Below are 7,456 nucleotides of genomic sequence, written 5' to 3'. Positions count from 1 at the left end.
TTTCGTTATAACCGTGTTCATTGTAACGGGAGTGCACTGTAATGTGCCAACAATTTCCTGCATTCTGTTCACTTTGTGTGCGAGAAAAAAAAAAGTAGGAACAATTTTGAATGTATGCACAACAGCTACAATATACATTCAACATTTCCTAAGTCAAATCTATTTGGACTGAAGAAATAGCTCCGACTTAAAAATTCCACGCATGAGGGATTGAAATCAAAAGGATATAAAGAGAAGAGGACTTGAAAAGACCTTCGACTTTGGTGATGATTCAACTTCTGCATGCTTGACTGTACGTGATCATGTACGTGGTCACATTCAGACGTAATGCCGTTTTCCAGTCTCTGCCATACCACTAAAGAGATTTTTTTTTTTCCTGGAAAGTGTTATCAGGGTGAGCAAAAAGGATTTATAAAGATGGAAACTGAAGTAAATTTGGACTTCTCAAGGCCTTAAAATCACTTCATTTGTGATACAGTGTATGATAATTGCAATCATCTGCTGCGGTGGTTCCATGACATTTGCTCCTGCGACAATTACTCCCATGATATATCTGCATGCTAAGCCAAACGTAAATTCAACCCATAACCATAACCCTAACCCTAATCCTAATCCTCACATCAAACTAAATCTAAAACCCTATCACAACCCTAACCCTAACCCTAAGTCCTTAGAGAAAATAAGACCGGAGCAATTGTCGCAGGAGCAAATGTCGTGTCACCGCTGCGGTATAGGTAGTGAAGGATACTACATTTTGCCAGTGACAGGGAATTTCTGTCCAGCGCACATTGACGACTCTATGCACCGATGCTTGCAATCTGGCTCTCCTCGATCTTATTGTGTAGAATTTGGAGAGAGCTGTCAATTTCATTTTGTTGGGGTTTTTTTTTCATTTTTTGCTTCAGTTGTTGCTTCCAGAGGATACTGTATACGCCGAATATTTCACGAGGTTTTTATTTTCGTGAATTTCGCGAGTCAAATGCTATTCGCGAAATTAAAAGACACACGAAAATATTGACTCTGATCCCGTTGTGAATGTGGCATACGCGTGTGCACTTCTCCGTTCAGTACAAGGCTCCACGGTTGCGAATTTAACCACTCGCGAAATCGTCGGGAATTCGTGATTCGCGAAAATTTAGATTCGCGAAATATATGGCGTATACAGTACATGTCAGTGCAAATACAAAGTCAGACTCTAGATTTAAATGTAACATTAAATTGTCAACACTTTGTGGTGTGCTGTGTGAGATATAGCAAGTTCTTAGAATAGGGGGGGGGGGGAATTTGTCCGTGACATTGTTCTGAACAAGAAAATGCATAATTAATTTATTTTAATCAATAAACCTCCAAAATAATCATGCTTTTATGAAATTTGCCTGTAAACACCGTTTGCATTGAAATTGTACACAAATTCACGTTTTTGAGCAATTTTCGGTCTGACATGCATGTGCATATTTATGCACAACTTCGGAACCGCGCACCCGGGCATCGCAAATTTGGTGTCAAAAGATGCGGGAGACTCGAAAGAAAAAAGTCATGAAACATCGCGGCGATAGCTTCTCGCGATAGCGATACATCACGTGAAATGTCGAGGGGGGGCCTCGGAGGCCCCCCCGGCCTAGTTAGGGTTAAATTTGGGTAATCACCATGGTCCTGTCTGCAATGTATAGTGTTGCCAGTATTGTTTGCCCCTTCATTAAAAAAAAAAAAGATAAAAAAAAAAAATATTGCCCCACTGGAAGAGTTACTTGCCCTCAGCATCAAATGTACTTCATCTACCGGAAGCTTTCCCAACTCGTATCGCTATGCCATGTCTTACTGTTTGAACAAACTGTCGTGTTACAGTGTGTTTTCTTTGTTGTTGTAGTTGTCTAATCACTCCAGGGTTAGCACAATTACAGAATGATTAGTAGTTGTTGATTGTCCTTACTGGCCTGCCTGTTATGTGAGGTTGTAGAGTACATGTAGCACCAGCATGCTGATTTGTAGTGGACAGGGTTCTTGTGGTCATGGAAAAAAAAGAAAACTGGAAATCTATAAAATTTTATACTTTTCACCTTTTAGGGATCCTTTTTTGCATTGTTTTAAAAGAAAACATTTCATCGAATAAAATCGGACCATAAACTTGTTCGCTACAGACAGTGTTGGGGTGTTATACACCCTGTGGCCTTACATGGACACTATGAAATAATTAATACCTGTAGTACTTTTCATTTATTTAACACTAACCACTAAGGTTTTCATAAAGTTACCGTCCGCAAAAGGGTCCTGAATTTTGTAGAATTTATCTTGGAAAAGTCATTAAAAAGTCGTGGAATTTATTTGTGTACAGGGTGCAGGAACCCCCGGATGGAGTTTAATAGTCCCACTCACTATGCATGGTGTGAGGAGCAGGAAGTAGAAGTCGAGAGGAGTTTGCAGCCTTTTGGTAGAGATTTAAGTTAACATTGGGTACAGAGAAGATCCTTCCAGGAGTAGGTTGGTTAGACAATCATGTTAAATTGGTGACAAGGTTGATGTTTGTAAATTGGATGAGCGAAGATTTCAACCGGTGTCAAAAGTTTAGGGTAGATTGACCTGTTTTGGCTCCATTTGAAATGGGATGCAAGGTGCATAAACCCATTGGTTCCGTCTTGCAAGTGTAGATTGATGGTGAAATATATACAGGAGTGCATGTTACTTGTGCATTACCATTTTAAAACTGCATATGGCAAAGGTGTGTGTGCTTGTTGGAAGTGGCTGTCAGTTTAGTAAGCCAATATTCTTTAACCAATTAATGTGATGGAAGCCTTCCATACTCAACACAGTGTGTTGTGTATTATGGAAACCAGAAAAGTCTTATTTTTGTGTAAACATCTGACATGTCGAAATGTCTTTGTGCATGTGCATGACATACATGTACATGAATCACTGTTAAGAATTTGTAACATACTTTGAATATTTTATGTCTTCTATATGAAACTGTATTTTGTCAGGCAGTTCTGGCAGAACGAGCTGCAGACGTGGTTTCTATGAACATTACCATTGTAATGTGTAAATGCATTGTATATGATAGCCAATAAATTCAATGACCTCCAATAAGTTTTCTGAAGTGACTTTTGTTTTCATCTGAGAGAAGGGAAGGGTCAAGTCAGGGGTAGGGTTTTAGTGAGGCGAGATATGAGGGCTTCCAGGAGTATGTGGTGTGGAAGGAGGCACAGGATGGAATGCTAAGAATCACAGTGATTTGTTTCCATGACCTGAAATACAGCTGAAAAAATGTTTGTACAGTGGGTGATTTCAAGTTCAGTGCTAGTGCTTGTGCTGGCTCCTAAATGACTGCCTTAAATCGAGCTCCAACACCAACGATCATATTAACGAGGCGATACCGATAGAAATTATTGATCCCAACACTAGTTGGTAAATGTAGTATAGCACCATTGGCGAAGTCTGCGGGAATTGCGCAACAAAAAAAAAAAGTGATGCTGCATAGCAAGTCAAATATAAAAAGATGTAGCCATGACTGCATAGTTTTAGACACACAATGAGGAAAACGGATTAAAATGCCACAAATTTTATCCCTTCAGTAGACAACATTCAACACCGAGCCCAGCACCAGCAACCAGAAACAAGTCATAATTTTGAGGTCAACCTCCCAACACCGACTGATTTCAAGTTCGGTTTTATCACCGGTGCTATGTGCTGAGATAGCACTATCACCAAACTTGAAATCACCTAGTGTACATAAAGCAGGAGTGATATTGGTTATGATTGGATTATCTTTAGTCTCGTGAACAGGTTAATCGCCAGAGATAGACTTGAACCAGACTTTGTTGACAGCAATGCACCAGTTGGAATTCACCATTTTGTAATTAGCTCATATGCTCATTTTGGAAAATGACCTTTCTTTCTTTTTTCTCATTTGGTTTTAATAGACACTTCACTCAATTGGCATAATTTACCTTCTGCAGATGAAACAAAAACCCAGCTTTAGTGCTTTAAAATAGTTCTAAAATGTGAGTTTGGGATAGAAACAACCACTGCAAAAATTTAAATTTGTATAATCAATGTGAAGTATTGTTTAATACACAAAATGTGAACAATAGTTACAATGAAAATGTTTCCGGACCAAACCATCTATAGTTACGGTTTAATGAGAAAAATACTTTGTATCAAATGTCTTGTGTTCACAAACAAGATCAACTTCTATGGATTTATATATCGAGGTTAACCACACACGCACACATCCCACGGTGGAAAAATTACTTCAAACAAAAATGGACTCAAAGACATGTAAATTGTATGTCATCTGAAATGAACAAGAAATCTGACTTGGCAATCACTTTCTTGCTTTGATTTATTCCAACTTGATGTTTGTTAACACATTATCTTACATAACAGGCAAATATATATACAATGAAGACATTTACATATACATAATTGAGTAACAAGCATCATTGTTTTTGTTTTTGTTTTTGCAGAGATTTGTGATAAATCGTTTCCCATATCATCATTTACTTTTTATTTACACTATTCTCACAAAAAGAAAAAAAAAATCTGAATGTACAATTTTAAGAAAATAGTGCATATAGCTTGACTTTCTTATTACTTCTTTCCATTTCAAATTAAAAGAATGATTTGAAGTTCAAAACAAAATGTGGTTTGATTCCAATGTACCAGAATATACTTTTTTTTTTGACAAGGGAAATGAATGAGAAGGAACATGTACATTCTAGATAGGAACTGAAATCACATTTTTGCTGGCAACTGCTACGCACTTTTCTTGGCAAAAAAAGAAATTCAAGAACAGCTTTTCTTCTACTGGAAATTAATACCATTGCAAATGATGATATAATTCGAGGAAAAGCAGGCTGCCTTCTAATGGAAAGTAATGCCATTGCAAATAAAAAAAATCAATAAAATTGAAAAAAAAAAAAAATACTGGATAAGCCAGCATCCAGTTAACAAGCATAACAGAACAAAGCAAAATCAACAAACAAGAGACCTTGGGGGCCTGACACTCACATGAGTATCACAACTCCACGCACTCTATACATACTATTACTTAAGAAGAACATAGCCTCCAAGGGGGCATGGTGTCTGTTTGTGTATTCTATCACACTGGTGATAACTGCTAAATTTGTAGAAAATTGAAACATCCATTTTCAAAAGGAAGATTGATCAAAGTATGAAAACTGGCCATCAGTTTGGTCCTGGCCTCAATGGGGTCACCCCTGGATGTGTCATAGTGCACTCACTACTGCATTTACCCGGAGCATTTCTGGTTTTAAATACATTTTCTTATTTAAAGATTCTCCAATTTGGTGCTCTGGGGTAACATAGTCTGGGGCGGGGGGCATGAAATACTCTATCATCGAAATAGCTGTAATACCTGTCAAGTTTGGTGATAAATTTACCATATATGTTTTCACGAACGATATGAAAAGTGTGAAAATTGCTCCCATGCTGGCCTCAGAGCTGCCATGAACAAACATAGAACTACATTCCCCTATCAACTTACCCATGACACTAGCTTAGCTCTATCACTCCTGGTTCTAGAGAAGAAGTTTCTTTGGTTTTCACAAAGAAGCTAAAATTGCAAGATGCATGACAGACAACGCACAATGCACGATGCATGCGGGACTATGATTGATTTCTACTGGCTCATTCGAGCCTTTGGCTCAGGTGAGCTAACCCCCTGCAAGATATGCAACAAAGAAAGAAACACTACACCTACACAATGCTACACACAAGAGCAGGTTAAAGGTGACAGCAGCACAAAGGCACCAACATCCTCAGACTATGCACAATTAGGACAGAAACGACAAGAACCGGCTGCAACAAGCAACCATTTCACCATTTCGGCAACTAACTGCTGACAAGCAGGTGCACATCCCATCCCCCCCCCCCCCACCAACCGCTGCACCCCATTTACTAGACATTCTCTCTCTCCCTCCTATCATTATCACATCTGTCTTGCTCAATTGATAAACTGACATATTTACTAGCATTTTTAGGCACACAATTTCGCATATCCTTAATGCCTCCTTGGCAACAACATGCAAACGCTTTTCCTTGCAATGGCACTTGCAAAGTCTATGATGTTAAATACCTTTTGAAGTTCATCATCCAACTACACAGCCTCAATCCATTACTTTGTGGTACTGTAAAAGTGGACATTTGGGGGCTTTTTTTTCACTCTGCTGGGTATACTAATATAAATTTCACATGCTTGCAATTCAATGGAATCAAAACATGAATCATCATTATGAACAAACATAACAAAAAATATATGCCGCTCTTACATTCAAGCCAATTCCTTTTTGGCGCAAAATGTGCGAAAACTTCCACTTTTATGGTATCTACCAGTAAACATCACTCTTTTCCAAAGGGTAACTCATGCTATGGACTTCACAGCACAGGATAGATGTCAACATCTGGATACCATGCCTAAGAATCCACAGGGCGAGCCAGGCACTGCCCAACACATTCAGACAGTCTGACACAGCCCATAGTCCACTGAATAATCACTATATCCCACATCAAATAAGCAACACAAGAAGCTGAACAAATCTGCTTCTCCGTAGCTTCATTGGCAATTGTTATCACTGGTGAAGAAATCTGAGAAACATACAAAACCTTTCAATCTTCCTGCATTTGAAATGCTCTGATGTCTAACTTTGCAAATAACTTTACAAATAAAAGCAACAAAAACATCAGGTGTACAGAATATGATGGCACGTGTATCTTGTAAGATTTGGCATTGTCGAATAGGACTGTTTGAAAGAATCCTACAGCAGCTATTTTTTGGGGTGTTTTTAAACAAAACATCAGTGTTTGTCAAAGATACCTAGTTCATTTGAGCACTAGTATTGTAATATTTTCATGAGTCCTAGTTACATGTACATTCCAAAATCACACTTAAAATTACACTTTTCTGCAACAATTGTGTTGCAGGAAGGGCTAATCTATCCACCATTTCTTTTTTTCTTTTTTTGATCTGACCTCAATACTACAGTATATCCTGATGTACTCATGGTACTTGGAAACTCTTGGTAACAAAGTATGCACATATCGGAGTACATCCTGTAGATTTCCAGATGGAATGTTATCTACTCATTGGTTGAATGGTAGGATAATGAATTGATAAGTCAAAGGGCACCACTGAGGAAAACAACAGAGACAAAGAATGAAGTGACTAAAGCTGATCAATTTCATAGTGCACTATACTACAGTGTAGGTGTACATGTTATCCGGACCAGCCGAAAAATGCATCAAAATTCTTGAGTGAAGAGTGCAGAGAAGACAATAAGGGCAGACTGATTCTCAGGGATAAAACTGTGTTGAGAAATCAAAACATAAATTGGGTCACAGTTGAGGACACTTGCTCTTGAAGGTTTGAAGCAATCACACATGTCATTACAGTTCCAACACATTACCACTTCTGTTCGATGCTTAGTTTTGGGCACATGAAAAC

This window comes from Diadema antillarum, unplaced genomic scaffold, assembly GCF_040938485.1.
Source record: "Diadema antillarum isolate AM-2024a unplaced genomic scaffold, OU_Dant_1.0 seq00000163_RagTag, whole genome shotgun sequence".
NCBI lineage: Eukaryota > Metazoa > Echinodermata > Echinoidea > Diadematoida > Diadematidae > Diadema > Diadema antillarum.
Note: the sequence above shows the minus strand (reverse complement) of the source record.